The 15712-nt window shown below is 39.3% G+C and overlaps 1 protein-coding gene and 1 long non-coding RNA gene across 14 annotated transcripts in view; one reads left to right on the plus strand and one right to left on the minus strand.

The window, feature by feature from the left end:
• Positions 1-15712, plus strand: part of ANKS1A (ankyrin repeat and sterile alpha motif domain containing 1A) — a 114958-nt gene that overhangs the window by 82485 nt on the left and 16761 nt on the right. The window lies entirely within an intron of this gene.
• Positions 7324-10487, minus strand: LOC309534626. Its single transcript, XR_014220813.1, has 2 exons — positions 9477-10487; positions 7324-9444 (listed from the first exon to the last, which is right to left on the minus strand). It is a non-coding gene; the product is annotated as an uncharacterized lncRNA (long non-coding RNA).

Here is a 15712-nt window from a genome sequence, read left to right on the forward strand (position 1 = left end):
GATCATAAATGCTACTCCCCTTATTTTCCTCATCAGTGTTAGTAGTTTTCACATCTGGCTTTTGGTTTTCATAACTGAATAAAGCTGCAACAAAAGGAGTTCACTTTTGAAAGTCAGTTTCTTCTTCCTAGTCCAGAATCTAAGCATATGCATGTTAACTACATAGTTCATAGTCCAAAACTACTTATTAGATTTCACAAAGGGTTCAGACAGCATAAGCCAGTTGGGACAGAATTCTCTAGAAAAATCTGTTGCTTCATTTCATATTTTGCCAACACAGATTTTTCAGATTTTTGTTAAACTGAATAATGCGTTTGTGAGCTTATATGGTTCTTAAGGATTGGCACAGATCAAAAGGGTTGCATTAAATCTCACTGTCACAGAGGCTAGCAACGCATGTTAGGTAATGGGTTGCACTTTGCCAGATAGACTATTAGGCTAATTGCTTTAGCAATAATAAAAATTAAGTTGGGATTTTTAAAAATAGAACGTAGGCTAAATTATGTGAGATTCTGGGTTGAACTATCCAAGATACTGCACAATTTTTCTTACTGCTTAGAACTATATCAATAGCTCAACAATGGGGCAAGATGTCTGAAGAGGATGTATAATCTTCTGGTTTTCAAAGAAAAGTTGGACAAGTGCTTGAAATATATGTCCTGCTTTATGGAAGGAGGTAAATTAGGTGAAGCACACACACACACACCTTCCTGATGCTGTCCAGTTGTGTTTTTCTTTTTTTATATATATATAAAAAGCATCAGAAATATCTTTCCTCAGACAGGATCAAATATCTCAGGCATTGAAAGTAATATTAGTGTGAAATGCATTTTGCCAGAGCTGGACAAATGCTGTTTTTGTTCTGTTTAAAGTTCCTACTTTATTGGCTTCCTTGTGAATATACTCAAATTAAGAGTTATGCATCTGCTGTGGGGAAAACAGTTTCCAAAATAAGTGCTGATATGGTGGTTGAGAAAAGATGTCATGTTGTGAAAGCTATAGCGACCACATGTAAATAATATTTCATTTTTAGTTAGGATGTTGGGCGGATGATAGACAAGTGGGGACTCACAATCATGCCTGGTGTGTGTAGGAAGTGGTGTGATTAGACTCTGGGGATGAGATGGAAAGGTGAAACAGTAGGCTTCCTCTGTCCTCCTGTTTGGAAGAAGTACCTTTGCAAACTTTTTCAAAAAGAGGACCTGGAAGTTGCCATTTCTGCCTCAGCCATCACAATATCCTTCCTTAGAAACCAAATAGCATGTAGGCACTAGCCCTGGCTGCTGACACCTGCGATCTACACTAGACTGAAGGAAACATGACAGTGCAACCTTCTGGTTTCTGTAGAAACATACTTTGAACACTTCTGTTTTAGATAAAGATATGGATAAGTACTGTCTGCTGCCCTTCCAATCTGCCACTTTTCATGTCCAGACAAGGACCAAGTTGGTGGTAAATAGAAGTTGGTGGTAAATAGAAAGATTACCAAATAAGTATCATGACTGCATGCAACAAAATAATCACTATATATGGGAATTGCTATGACACCCAAAAATAATTAACAGCTTGCATTTCTCTCTCTGTGATCCACTTCAAAAGAGCAATTCACTTAAAATTCACCACAATCAGGTGTGTTCTGGTCACCTTCAGCCTTGACTACTGTAACATGCTCATGGGGCTGCCCTTGAAATGTGTCCAGAACCTTCAGCTGGTACAAAACACCACCTCCAGGTTATTTATTGGAACAGGTGGGTCAGAGCATATTACTCTAATACTGCTTGATCTGCCCTGGTTGTATGTTCCCTTCCAGGCTTGATTCAAGGTGTGCCTATTTCTGTTATGTGTCAGTTTAGCATGCATTCAGTCTTAAGTTTGTTTCATCCCTTTTCTGCTGTTTTTTTTTTAAATAAAAAAAAGACTTCATCAGAATTTTGCATTTAAATTCAATGAATTTCTGTATGCATTTTCCCTATGTAAGCTTTACCTTCATAATATATACATTTTGTATACTTTTCTATGCATTTCACCCTAGATAATTCATTTTTGAACAAGTGGCATGCAGCTTGGAAGAGAATAGCTGCAGAGCATTAGAACTGGAGTCTGCCTACATTTTTCTGTGAAAAGTCACTACTCCCGAAATGGCATATTTTGTTTGGGTAGAGACAGTAATGGAATTCAGATTCTTTCATTCTCTAGCTTAGTGCTGTTAGCTGCTAAGCAATGCTACATGCAGTTGTTTGATAACAGGAGGTTACAAGATGGGGCTGCATTAATTCAGTAACATGTCACTATCTCTGATCACTGATTTAATGGACAACCTGAGGCAGCCTCTTTACAAATTGTATACTGGTATACAGTTTAGTGATTATACTGATAATAGTTTTTAAAAAATAAAAATAAAATATTATGAAATGTACAAAGAAGACAACTCAGGTTTTTTAACACACACACACACACACTGCACCACATTGGACAATGTCACACCAGCCTTTAGGCAGTCAAAATTCTAATCCCACAGTAACACCTGTTGGGATTGGTACTGCTATTGGAACTTGACAAGGCAAGTTTATGGGTGGCCCATGTATAAAAGCTCTGGATGAAGCAGCCATGGTGTAGTTAAAATATAAATCCCCTTGCTTTGTTTATATTCAGTCATCTGCATATGTTCTATATATAGTAGGTTTGTTCTTGGTTTGTTTCTGGCTTACTGCTCATGGCTTGTTTGAAACAAACAATTTATGGTCTGAGTTCACATGACATAATAAGCCATACTGTGACTTATTTGTGCCTCGGTGGCTAGGCGCCCATTAGTCAAAACTGTAGTAAACATGAAGATTGTATTTTCCTTGCTTTTCACTCAGAGGTTATCCCTCCTGCCCCACCCCCAAAAAACTGTAGCATTGTCCTTATTATGCAATCTAGCTGTAGTATGGTGATTAGAGAATTGGACTTTAAACTGGGTGTTTTGAGAAGAAAATTAGAAGGTAACAATGTGTGCTACCTTTAGCTTCTTGGGGGAAAGACAGGGTGTAAAGGTAAATAGTGGTAATAGCTGAAATTATAAACTTAAATTCATGGGTAGAGAATGAATGTCTGCCACTGTTTTTGGTTATTAGGAACAGGTAACAGCTGCTATTTGAGTTTACCAAAATCAGCATACTAGAAACAGTTCTGAGTTAGTTATGGGAGGGGTAATATGTACCACATCCCAACACAGGTCCATCCCTTTACATCTTTCTTTAGGTACATTAAGCCATTACATTTTTGTTTCTTTACTTTTTGCCTCTTCCCCTTTCTGCTACTGAACTTCCCATAAAAGTGTGGCGTGCAACAATGATTCAATGAGACTTTGTCAGAAGCAAATCTGTTCTCCTCATGTAGTGCCCTAGGCTCCTCTGGCTTCATTTTTTAATTGGAGGAATGAGGTAAAAATTGAGGGCATTAAAGTACGGGATGTTTGCAAATAATTTGAAGTTCTGACATTAATTTGACTAAATGCAATTTACTGTCAAGTCTGATTAGCCTGCAGTGATCGTTACCAGGCTCACTTGTTCATGGTATTTCTCCCTTTCTTACATTCAGCAGTCGAATTTAGAGCCATAGAAACACTGGATACAATAGCATAAATGCCTGCCCCATCTTGTCTAAATTAAATGTGCAGAGTCTGTGTAGAGAGTAATAACCTAAGACTATTTGCCTTCTACCAGAGATAGAGCACATGGTTTCTATAGGGAGATCTCGATTAATTTGTGTACAATCCATTCCTTTATATCCAAAATCAGGGCAAAACTACACAATTTTCACTGAATAAAATTGTTTTCTCCCTTAAGCCATTTGCCCTGATAAGATAAGCATGGGTGTGTTTCACAAAGGGGAAACCAGCAGCTTTGGTGGTGGAGAAATACTGCTGCTTACAGAAATTTAATAAAAAGTTTACTAAGTGGCTTGTGCATTTTCATTGTCCCATATATTTTGACCTCAAGATTAGAAATTTCCCTGTCTTCTTTTGTAAGACCCCAGCATATTAACAAAAAACCTGTCAGATAGAAGCGAAATCATATAATGTATGTTACCAAGTTAGCCTGAAGCCCTAGACTTTTCCTATATTAGCAATGATATGTTTCACAGAAGTAATCTGCTTTTCAACCCGCACTGATCCTGTTTTGAATTAAATTTACACTACTGACTCTTAACCTTCCTGCATTTCTTAGGCCTCATGGCTGTGTCTGCCTTCTCATAATATATATATGCGAATCAAAATCTGCTGAGAAACAATGTGTTGGAATAGACTATTTGTGGGATTTTTCTCACTGAACAGCTGCCACTGGTCCAATCCCATACTACACCATTAGCTGCTTTTTAAACTCAAGTATGTTTCAAAAAACAGTTTGAAACGAGGGTACAATAATTCTAACTAACTAACTATTGGTCATGCCCAAGTCCTAAGGCATGCATACAGATCATGGCCAATGCATTTTTTAAATACTTGAATTCTTTGAATTAATCAATAATTGGCTGTCTCTTAGTGCAGACCCAGGTCATTGAGCCTGAGCTTGCACAGCCACCGCCTGTCATGCACTGCCGTTGGCAGGATTGGCAGCAAAAGCAGCTTGTTCTAGGCTTGTGATATCTTACTCTCTTGCTACTTAGCTGCTTTAAATGTGCATTTTGTTTGACTTCCTTTAGTAATGTTTTCTTTTGAAATGTTTAAGATAATATTTTTTGTTTGCTGCATGAGATGTGCATTCTGTAGTTTACCTCCTTTGAAATGTTTTCTTTTGAAATGTTTAAGATAATATTTTTGTTTCCTGTTACTCTGTGTTGTTTTATTTGACATTTTAATGTAGGTTGTAAACTGCTTTGAGGGTTTTTTCTTTAAAATGCAAAGCAGTATAGAAATGAAATGAATAATAACAATAACAATAATAATTGCAGAGGTAACTTGCATACAAGAGAATGTTATGTTTTAGCTGCATTCTGAAAAAGTGGAATGCTATTGTGGACATGTCTCTGCATGCTGGTTTTATACATTCCTTACACTTCCTTTCCATCTGCTATAGAAATAAGAAATACTCCTCTTCTGAAACATAACACGCTATATTTAAGGCACAACCATATGTAATCTCAGGGGAAATAGTTTTGCCCTCATAGTAGATTATTTCCCATATGAGAAGCATATGTATGTTCATAGTTCCCTGTTCCAAGATACCCCAAGGCCAATAACAAATGCTTTCTTTCTCATGTCCTTCCTACTAAAATGTAGCTTGAAAGTTCTGGAGACTCACACTTGGAAGGAATAATTTGTGTTGAAGGGTTATCAATTGACCACTCGTTATTTAAAAAAACAACAGCACTTGGAGGCATGACTAAAATTCACAAACCCACAATAAATCTGAATCAGTATGGTTGTTTCATTTTTGCTCAATATATTTTGTAACATTGGCAGTGCTACAATGGTGATCAACTAAGGATTGTCATATGTCACTGCTGTAAATGAAGGGTAAAAAAATTAGCTGTCACTTTACAAGCATTTGTTTGCCCCAAAGCTTCTGATGAATCAAATATAAACTTTCAACTGTCAGCTTTGGTTCACTTCACACTTTTCAAGCATACAATATCTCAGGATGCTAGCAACTAGGGTTCATATTAGTTAAACTGCAGTTAGGAGGGGATGCAAGAAGGACATCCTGGGCATGAAAGTTTTACTTCTCATGCTTATGGGAAATGACTTGTACTCCAATTCTGTTCTTAGTTTTGTTTTACTTGACTCACTACGATGCTGTCCGCTGATGCCTTGTGACTATAGGGAATATACTTGACCCTACCCTATCCACTTCCTCTTCTGTCCTCTCCAACCCCCTATGCACCCTCAAAATCAGCTCTGTAGGTTTGAGGGACCCTCCAGAGCAGATTTTTTGGGCACATGGGGGAGGAGAGGAAATGGAAGTCTCAGTACAAACCAGAAGGAATGATGGGAGATTTCCACCATTGTAGTGGCATAGGGAGATGATAAAATCAGTTTTGTATGAATGGAATTAGAAAGGTTTCAATATCCACTTAGGAGAAAAGGAGTGACAGATGACGTGCCTAATACTTTGAACATACAGATAGGGATATACACTGCAAACTGTAGTTCCAGTAGTCTCCTATTGCTATCGTTTCTTAAGACACTTTTGAAATTTACAAGAACTGAATTATTTAATACTAAGAAGTCATGCTTCTTGAAAGATAAATACTATTTTATTGGAGGAGGAGTCTCTCTGTGGGACACAGGTGTACAGCCTGGATTGCATGGGAAAAGCTTGGCATTATTGTTATTAAAATTTATATACCGCCCTTTACCACAAGATCTCAGGGCAGGTCACATTTCCAAGTTTCTGCTTTGATTTGGTTGTAGAAAAATAGAGATGTTATGGTCTGAGCTGTACATCCAGCAACATTAGACACTGGATCAGTTCAAGGGGTATTAAGGCAGTCATAAAGCCGTACTTTTCACAAAAGGCAATTATGGCCAACTCTACTGATCTCCCTATTTGTATTGTGCAATGCAGGGGACTGTTGAGTATATTCTAGGGAATGTTTTGAGGACCATTAATCATTTTCAGTAGATGTGGCCACTAATGCTCTAAGATACCGAGGTTCCATGGTAGACTTACAGGAATACAGAATAACCAATATGGGAGAGATTCCTCAAGAGTGGGATGCTAGAAAACCACAGATTATAAAGCACTGAGGCAAAATAAGTTAAGTATCATAATTTGAGGAGTCAAATGTATACTGAACAGCTGACATCTATGTTGGTTGATTGAACACTAATCCCATAATTCACACTGTAACGCACACTGCAGAAATATTTTCAGCATCAAATTTGCGCAAATCCCCAAACATTCCATGTACTGCATCACAATAAGAAAGATGAGTGGCTGTTGTTTTTAATTAGTATGTAACTTCCTTTCAAATGCACACACAAGTTTTTAGTAATTTATGCTGGTCTCTATGTGGTGCTATTTTATAGCCATCATCTCTTAAGGTAGGCTGCAATTTGCTAATATGCAAAAGTCTGAATTTAAATTTAACTGAGCCAGCTAAGAAACAAAAATGTTCTGGTTGAAGCTACATTGCCATTACAGCATAAGATGTTTGATTTTGTTTTAAGGTACATAGCTAGATTTCTTGAGCAGCAGATGTTTTGACAGATTTCCACAGTTGTAATCTTGCTGTTTCAGTTTAGTATTGCTTAGCAGCATGGAGTTATTGGTTCAGCAGTGCCCTTGGCTTGAGGGTATGTTAGGCAGGAAAACTACTGAATAACAATGAAACATCTTCCTTTCGAAGGTTTTATTTTTAAAGTCGGGTGACTCCAGTAGTTCTCACCCCATACCTGATACAGCATTGTGGAAATATTCAGTGACCTTGTAAACACAGTTAGTCAGTGGTTTGGACTACGTACTCCCAAGAGGCAAGCATGGGCTTGGTTTCATTTTATAGAACACTCTGTATTCCTGTTCACATCTATTTAATTCACTAATGAATGGGAAAACAAAAGTTTAAAAACACCACATTGATAAAGGGTGATATTCATCATAGTGCTAAGGAGATCATTCCATCAGCACAAGTATTTTCACGTGTTTGATTGAATGATTCCTCTCCTCACCCTACGTTCAAATTCAAAGTAAATTTGGTGAGGACATAGGGGGACATGGGAAGAGCAGAGGGGGCCACAGGTTTGTTGAATGTGGCACAAAGCATTTTTCTCATCTTCAGAAGTTTGTGATCATTCTTTTTTCTAATTCCATAATGAAGGTTCCATTAGTAAAGCGTATGGCGAGAGATGTTCGGGACAGTTCATGTTAATGTTGTGGGTTTTAGACCCACTCACTGATCACCATGCACGCAGTAGTGTGTGATGTGGCTATACACGTGTACCGAGAATACCAGTCCCAACCTCACCTAAAAAAAGAGGTGAAAGCATTATGGAAACCAAGTATATCATGGACACAATTGTACGCATATATGTCTACCCTCACTTGTTACTGTTTTTGTGTACTTGGTGACAGGTACACAGGCTACTTCCGGATTCCCCAATGTGTTAGTAGTCCTTGCTGCTGTTGTGATGCGATTAAGTTACTGCACAGTATTGCTCATTGTGTTGGAGTACCACTTTATTGCTTATACAACACATTAGCAGCATATTGATGTCATTTGGTTCTATTTCATTGAATTTGGTAACTTCCCCCCAAGCATAAGCTTCTCGATTGTTCTCTGTTCCATTTTGCTTTATTCTGATACAAATTTAGCTTCAGGGATAGCATGTTCAAGATCAATTTGACACAATGACCTCATTCAGAGATAATACTAGGGTTGCCATATTTCAAACAGTGAAAATCCAGACAGAAAAGTTGTTGAGGTTTTCTGACAAATTCACAACAACCAAAAGTTTTGGAGCCATTTTTAAGGAAAATGGCCCAAAATGACACTGCTGACATGGGTTGCCATATGTCGGGATTTTCCTGGACATTTTTGCAATTTCCACCCAGTCACTGCTTCCAACCACAGTATTCCGAATATGTAGGGAAAATTCCAGACATATGGCAACCCTAATAATGATAAACATGAACAATCTTGAGTCAGCCTCAGGATCATGCCCATCTATTTCCTGCTACCGTCTAGGTGCTAGGAGCTGATTAGAAGCTTTTGCTTCCAAATCTAACTAAGTGCATAACTGGTGGTTATGTCCCATCAACGATTGTGTTCTGCAACAATCCAACTTCAAACCTGTGTTTTTTTAAGATGGCTTGTTTTAACAACACATAGGTAATATTAACCACAGTTTAGAGTTTGGATTAGTGAAAATGGAAGTGAAAGTTTCTGATCTTCAGTTTGAGAAGGGGAAGGGGGAGTGTGGGGGAGGGGGGATGCTGGGAAAGGGGAGTGTGTTAACCCATGGCCCACCCAGAGTTGTTCACATAATGCTAAATCACAGTTTGGCATTGCATCCCAAAGAGGACAAAGTCTGTAAATTCTATGTCCATGAATGTGGTTTGAAATATTCTTGTATTGCTGAAATGAAACTAGGGCAGAACTTTAAAGCAGCCTTGCAAATAAGTTCACAAACATTATCCTATCATAAACTTTACTAGTTTGCTATAGGATGCAGAGAGTTGCACCCCTGCTTTAGCCTGTGGAAGAGTGAATTTTGGTTTCTACTGGATGCAGAAGAGGAATGAAGCACTCTGCCTGTCATACAGCAGCCCACTCACTCACCTGCATTCATTCCTTCTCACCTATTGCTACCAGATGAATGCATAAATATAAGGCTGCTTTGAAGCAAGAAAACTGCATATTTAGTATAAAGGTTTTTTTAAAAAGTTCCTTAAGAGCACTAACATTTTGGCTAAATCTCTAATTTTATGCACTGTGTGATAACTGTTGTAAGCAAATGACCTTGCATAGTAGGCATAGTAGTAGCAAATGACCTTGCATAGTATGTAGGCATAATAACGGCCACTCATTTCTTTAGAAGGGGAGGGGCATACTATTTGTCCTGTCTTAGGACAGGGGGGAGTTGCCTGATGCCATCATAATATATCTTTAGGCACCAAACAAAAGTATTCCTCTATAACCAAGCCTTTGGCCTGCCTTGGGCAAGATAAAGCAACTAGATTAGATTAGATCAGACAGACAGCATTCCTATAGCAGTTGTGAGTCTTTTAAGAAAAATCACAAAATAATTGTCCCTCGTTTTAACTAAGACTATATCTGAGACTGGGCCTTTAGAGCTTACCAGATACTGTTGTCATCCCTTCAACATGCACACTGAGTTCTGAAGTAGTCTCCTGTCTTTGCCTTGGTGGAAAAGGACTTTCTGGTGCTGTTGTCATTTTTGGCGAGACTTTCTTTAGGAGTCATTCTACATCAAGTACCATCTCAAAAATTACCCTGTTCTCTACATTGATTGAGAGGACATTTCATTCAACAAGCTGTTGGCACTGGCGGAGAAAGAGGTGGGGCAGGGGGAGTGCACCGCCCCCAGACCACGATCCCGGTGGGGTGCCATCGTGGCTCCCCCCCCGCGCTGGGAGCCACACCCCAGCAGGCAGCACGCCATGCCCCACGGGCAGTGCACCACACCCCCGGGACGTGCACCAGCCATGCCCCCGGTGCCAGAGCATGAAGCTCTGCCACTGACTGTAGGTGAATCCTTCTGAAGATTGTGGAGAATGAGACTTGGAGGGGAAAACAGTTTGGAGATCAAAAATGGACAGTGTAATTTGTGACTGAGGTTCTAGTTAGTGACCATTATCCCTTCTCAGCATTCCAAAGACAGGCAAACATTTTTATCTGTACATAGCAATACAAATAAAAGCAGAAGGTAGTCAAAAGAAAAAGAGCAAACATATCATAGGGAAATGATAATAAAAACAATAACCAAAATTGTACAGAATGACGCCTGGTATGCAAAATAACAGAAGTAGCAGCAGGAATGAGTAGATTGAGTAATAGTAATGTCTCTTCAAAGGTTTTTTTAAAACAACAGACACCCAGATAGAACAGCCCATAACACTTTGTACTACTTTGGTTCACATGATTGCATTAAGAGATTTCCCGCTAGGTTTTGTCTGTCTCCAATCCATCTTGTTATCAAAAGCTTGTAAAGAAGGACCACCTAGTGAACACTTCCCTCTGCTTTTAAATGTGCATCTCCTCTCAGAACCAATTAAGTAAAAATGCCTCTTGCCTCCCCTATGGATTTTCTACCTGTGTGTTCAGTTCTGCCTGCTTATCAGAGAAGCTAAAATAGTCTTTGCCATTTAGTCCCGCAGAGCCATGTTGGGCTCTAAAAAGCAGAGTGGAATTCTCATAGGCAGCCTTAGGGAAGTGCCAGCTCTGTGCTTAGGTTGGAAGCGGGGGGCCTTTTTCAGCAAAGGAAGACGGACATTTCTCGGGGGGAGGGGGGCGGGATACAATTCAGCAGGGCCAAAGGTATAAGCCTGTAATGATTTCCTGAATATTATGCTGTGCATGTTAAGTACTTTTAGAATGGGGATTCACAGGATACATGAATATGGGGATGGTTCAGGGAACGAGGAATCTCCATATGTTGTGCATATTTAAATACTGCTCGATGGTTCTTGGATCTATGATGAGAAAAATCCCCCCATCAAATTTTTGATTGTGAAAATTATTATTCTCTCCTACTGTGCCCTGAACCTGAGTCCTTTCTGCACTGCAGCCTCTGCTCCTAAAATAGTGGTACCTCGGGTTAAGAACTTAATTCGTTCTGGAGGTCTGTTCTTAACCTGAAACTGTTCTTAACCTGAAGCACCACTTTAGCTAATGGGGCCTCCCACTGCAGCTGTGCCACCGCTGCACAATTTCTGTTCTCATTCTGAAGCAAAGTTCTTAACCCGAGGTACTATTTCTGGGTTAGCGGAGTCTGTAACCTGAAGCGTCTGTAACCCAAGGTACCACTGTACTAGTGAAGTGCTAACATATGGAACTGAGACACTGCTGATCCCAGAGCAAGTGCCTATTCAAGTGGAGCTCTCAAAGCTGCTACTGCTAAAAGAGAGGTCACTTTCTGAGGTCTTAAGTAAAACTAGTCTGGGCAGATCATAATGCTTAGACCTTGATTCTTGGCATTGATAATCTCAATGGGTGTCACACATTTTATGTTAAGGTTTGAGAGGTTTGCTGTACACCAGGATTGGGGAACATGGTACCCTCCAGATGTTGTTGTCCTTAGTCCCAACCGGCTTGGCTAATGGTAAGAGATGATGGGTACTGGAGTCATAGTACACCAGGAGGGTCACATGTTCCCCACCCCTGCTGTAGAGTAAAGCCTCTGAAGTATCTGCCTTATCCATGCAGACAGCAATGCACTTCTTTCAAAATATCCACCTGTTTTTCCCTGGTGCCAAAGGGTAATTCCCATTGCTGCTGCAAGCTGGTGGTGCAGAGGTGTGCTTCATTTTGCTTTAATGTGGAGAAGTCTTGCACAGAGATCCAAGATGAGAAGCAGCAATGTCTGCAGTACTGATTACAAGAGCACAAGTTAACATTGTACAGTGTAAGGGAAACCGTAGGCCAAAACAGTAGTTTTAATGTAACAAGACCTGCATTACAAAGTCTCATTTAAAGCAGTATTATGAAAAATGATAACCTAAATCAGGGGTTGTCAACCTGGTCCCTATCGCTCACTAGTGGGCGTTTCAGGATTCTAGGTGGGCGGTAGGGGGTTCTATGGCACAAGCTGAATCCTCCTTCCATTGAGCACTGGTGGGCAGTAAGAAAATTTTGCCATCAAGAAAGATGGATTAGTGGGCAGTAGGTATAAAAAGGTTGACTACCCCTGACCTAAATGTCTTAGCCTTCTGCTCTGTAACCTACCTATATATGAGCATTCACCAAGCCTGGTAGTGGCACATACGTGTGGAATAAGCATGAGACTATATGGATCGACTGCACTGCACTGCCTTCCACATAAGCAGTTTTTGCTTAGCGTACAACATTGTCATCCCTATATAGTTGGTATAGTTTTTTTCGGTATTTTGAAAGCACCTTTCAGTAGAACACATTCTGATGCACCCCTTGTCTTGTGTGGAAACTGGAAGCACTTTCTTTGTGGACCTCCATTTGGGGTCTTATGACACCTATGTGGAGATTGACCTGAGAGGTATCTGAGTCATCTGGTGTTTCATACCACCTCAAAGACAATCAAATTGGGCTTTGAAAATATTTTTTCTCATGTGTATCAGTATGTTGATATTTCAGTCTTTAGAGAGTCACAGAAGTTTCACTGCTGCTTTACTCTTTAAAAGGATGGGTGGAAACAGCTGCCATCAACTCTTTCTCTTCTGTACTCAAGCACAGTTGGAAAGGTACTGGCTTCCACCATAGCATTTATTATTTTTAAAGTAATCCTTCCAGTTTATCAAAATCTCAAAGGTTGGATCAACATAATGTTGCAATCCCTATAAACTTTTTTCACCAAGATATATATTTTCTGACTGCTTATGTTGGCAGTTCAACAAATTCAAGATGTGTCCATTTTTTGTGTTGCCCTTTAACAAAATATCACTATACTTTGCCCTTTAAAAAACCACAATGACTCAAATGAAATTAATTGTTGTAACGGGGAGCATATATATTGGAGGCCTGGGTTCGTTCTTTCTTTCTTTCTTTCTTTCTTTCTTTCATTAAACTGAGCAGACCATGTCTTGAGTGCCTTGCAATAAAACATACATTATAATTAGTAATTATAAGCTGTGTGCATGGCACCAGAACAGGCAGCCTCTGAGCATGGTCAAGAGTGCTTTGCCAAAAGAAAAGAGATATGTAGAGGTTGCCTGCATGGTACAAGGGGGTAAACATCCCTGGACATAAACAGAGGGTTGTATCCAACACTCAGAGCTGGATACAACCCAGACTGCCTCACATCCTCTCCCTGAGAGAAGTAGTCAAGAAGTCACCTGCATTGTACAAGGGAAGGAAGCCCATGGGCATGCACTGAGTGCAATAAAACTTACTCTGCTTGCGCAACCTGTGCTACCAGACTTCTGATACAACAAATTTTAGTATTTATACCCGCCCATCTGGCTGGGTTGCCCCAGCCACTCTGGGCAGCTTCCAACACACATAAAAACATAATAAAATGTCAAACAATAATGTTTAGCATTAATAATAATAAATAAAGCATCAAACATTAATAACTGGCAAGGTTTTTGTTAAGGAGTGTGGTGGCCATTGAAAGGGGAGGGAGCATAAATATACAACACCTTGCAAAAAATGAGAGAGAGAAATTAGTCATGGTGTTGTCTGTGTGATACACTAAGCAATATGATGAACCTGTGCAGCCTATGCCAGCAGACTTCCTCCATGAACAACTGCAAAGCAATGTCTACAAAAGTGCTTTTAGAAAACCACAAACTGCAGCACTTGGATGGCTGAAGTATGTATACAGCCTGTGTAAACATGAACAAGTCACTGAAAAGGGCACTATGTGCACCCATTGAAATGGATATTTCATTAAGTTCAGAAGGATTTATTTGCCTGTGAGATGTACTAAGTGAGTGTTGTATGAGTATAATTGGTGATACTTCAGATCAAAACATGCAGGCAGCTTTTGTGTTTTAGAAAATGGCTGTAGCTGCTGTTCATCATGTTAATGTTTACCAACTCAAAATGGAGCAAACATTGAGCTTTTCATTGCAAATTAAGTTATTGTATTAAGATTACAAAATGCCCTTTATTTCATAGGATTGTTTTACGGCAAAAGAGCTAACCATGGAAATTAGTACAGTACAATTTAGACAAAATACCAGTTGCCCTTTTACCAGAATATGTGACATCATTGCAGATTCAATGGCTAATGCAGCTCAATGAAAATACAGAAAAGGCATTGCAGAAATATTCTGGATACAGCCATGTAAAAATTCTCCATTAAACAATATCCACAGCAAACAAGGCAAGCAAAAGAAGACTCTTGTGCTGTGTTTACTCTATGCTGTCATACAAAGTGCATGATGGCCTACATCAATGTGCAATTACTGCTGTCATTTCATGTGTGAAGAAAATGGCCTGGCCTTGCAGATTCAGCAGATGGCAAATTCACTCTCAAATGGATCTCTCTCTCTCTCTCTCTCTCTCTCTCTCTCTCTCTCTTCTGTTTATAGTAAGCAGCCTTTACAAGGGTTGGTTTTTCTAATAGTCTCCCCTTTATTGATAAAACTGAAGAGGGATATAATTAGGAATTAATGATCACCAGTTAATTCCTATTTTTTCCCCTCAGTGGTTGTTGTTTACATGTGTTGATAGCTGACACAAGATGGGTATTTCAAATTGCTATGCCATCATATGATAGTGGGGGTCTTTGTGTAAAAGGAATGGTTGTATGCCTGTGCTTAATATAGCAATAAGGCATCCTAGTGCTTTTATCTAGATCTTCTTTCACTGTATGTGTAAAAATTACTGTAGTACCCTAGGAATTGTCTTTTACAAAAAGGGAGTTCATGTTGAATGTTACCTTTTAAAAAAAATGTATGTGGAAGAATTATACTGGATGCTCACCTTTTTGTGAAGATAAAAGGAAACTTGTTCCTTTCTCTATGCTTTTAGCTATTTATATGTACTTTAGCTCACCTTTTCAGCTCTCTGTTCATTCTCACGTTTTAGTTACGACAAGCACAATAGAGAAAAGAATCACATATAATAGTGTGGGAAACTGTGTCTAGTTTTGAATGTATATATAAGCACTATCTAGCACAATTGGACAGTAGTCTGGGTTAGCTAATCTTATTTGCAAAAAATGAGCTACAAGGTAGCTTTGGTTTTATAATCGCTTCAGTAATAAAAGGGGTGTTCTGGGCTGGATCTGAGCAGTAAGAAAAACAAGATGTATAGTAAAATGGCTGTTGAATATTGCCTTTGCTAAGCACTATGTACTCATTCATTCATTCTTCCACACTTCACATGTGGAGATAATGAGCTTTGTAAAGAGTGTAATGATGAAAGTCACTCCTCTAGAGAGGGCTGGGTTGCTTCCATCTCCATGGAGACGCATGATAGATTACAGTGAAACTGACCTTCCCTGGATTGTTGGCATGCTCTAAAATAAATTCAATTTTCTCTCTCTGGCCCTCAAGGGAATTCAGGCAAAGACGAGCTTTCCATGCATGCCAGTGCAGTGCACTAGCAAAGCTGACTACGAGGA

Source organism: Podarcis vaucheri (assembly GCF_965113315.1).
Source record: "Podarcis vaucheri genome assembly, chromosome: 6".
Classification (NCBI taxonomy): domain Eukaryota; kingdom Metazoa; phylum Chordata; class Lepidosauria; order Squamata; family Lacertidae; genus Podarcis; species Podarcis vaucheri.